This window comes from Monodon monoceros, unplaced genomic scaffold (genome assembly GCF_005190385.1).
Source record: "Monodon monoceros isolate NGI ecotype Baffin Bay Population unplaced genomic scaffold, NGI_Narwhal_1 Super_Scaffold_16, whole genome shotgun sequence".
NCBI classification, from domain to species: domain Eukaryota; kingdom Metazoa; phylum Chordata; class Mammalia; order Artiodactyla; family Monodontidae; genus Monodon; species Monodon monoceros.
This window is the reverse complement of record NW_021703772.1, coordinates 56,186,004-56,187,312: the sequence shown is the minus strand read 5'-3', so window position 1 is coordinate 56,187,312 and position 1,309 is coordinate 56,186,004.

Sequence of the window (1,309 nt, the reverse complement as noted above, 5' to 3'; positions counted from 1 at the left end):
CTAATGAATTATAAAATGGTGTGTTGAGCTCAGATAATTAAACAATGCATTTTAGTGTCTAGTGCAGGATGAACACTAAATCATACACAAATAAAAAGGGAAAAGCCTAAACCCCAAGCCCAGCTCCTATTTTCAAATAACATTAATGTTGGCCTACAGTCCAGAAATGCTCAACTGTTTTCTTATCTGATTAGAGGGACTTATCAAGTATAAGATCAAGACACAAGTAGGTCAAGAAACCAAGAGTCAGAGCAAGAATTCCGGAGGTGCTAATTTCAGATAAGCCCACAAGGTTATTTTAATGGAGATTTTACGTGGAGATTACCTTTCTTCCCAAAATGTTTAATGGAGCAAAAGTCTAGAAGAATCTGGAAGTTTCTTTATACTTTTATTTTTTATTTCTGAATTCGTAATAAAACATATTAGTTGGGGGGGATGGAGTAAAAACTCTGGTAGTAACAATGATCTTGGTCTTGTAGTGCTGGAAAGACAGACAGGAGGTGGAGAGGTACAGAGGTTGGTTTGGGTTCTAACCACTGTCCTCAGATTTGTCACCAAGTCCAGCCGGGCTCCATCTAGTGGTGAGCCTTGGATCACCATGAAGTTTTTTGCCTTCCGTGGCCCCTGTGTGGGGCTGGTTTGCCACTGACGGCCATTTTGGCATGTCCTGGGCTTGCCACAAGATTTGAAGCTGAACTTAAGCACAGCTTGAATATGTATTTTAGTCTTCCAGCCTCTCAAAGACATGGTGACTGCTTCAAGGCAGTCTTCTGTTTCTTGGTCAAACAGCACACCACTAATGACTGTGGACAAAATCAGAGATGGCCTTGGACTCTGAGTGGGCAATAATCACCTCTGCTGGTGAGCAGAACTTCCCTGGAGCACCCGGTACCTCAGGTTCCACTTGGCCATCCCTCTCCTGTGCTCCAGGCAAGCTAACCACAGCCCTGTGCCCGCTCCACTTCCCCAACCCCATGTGTCACCCTCAACTGACACATGCAACTGACCTCATCTTTCTAAGGCTTCTTTTCTTCAAGAGCAATATGAGGATTTTAATAATGCCTACCCACAGGGTTGTATGAACATTAAAGGAGATTTGTTATATGAAAATCTATCTATGTAAAATGCCTATTACAGAGTAAGCTCACAATTAAATGTTATTTATTTTTATTTTAGCTATCTTGTATTTTTTCTCTCCTGGTTCTTCTCTCTTCATTCTACCCTTACACCTTCCAGTTCTCTCTCTCTCTAGCTCCCTCTCTCTCATACACACACACACACACACACACACACACACACACACACACAC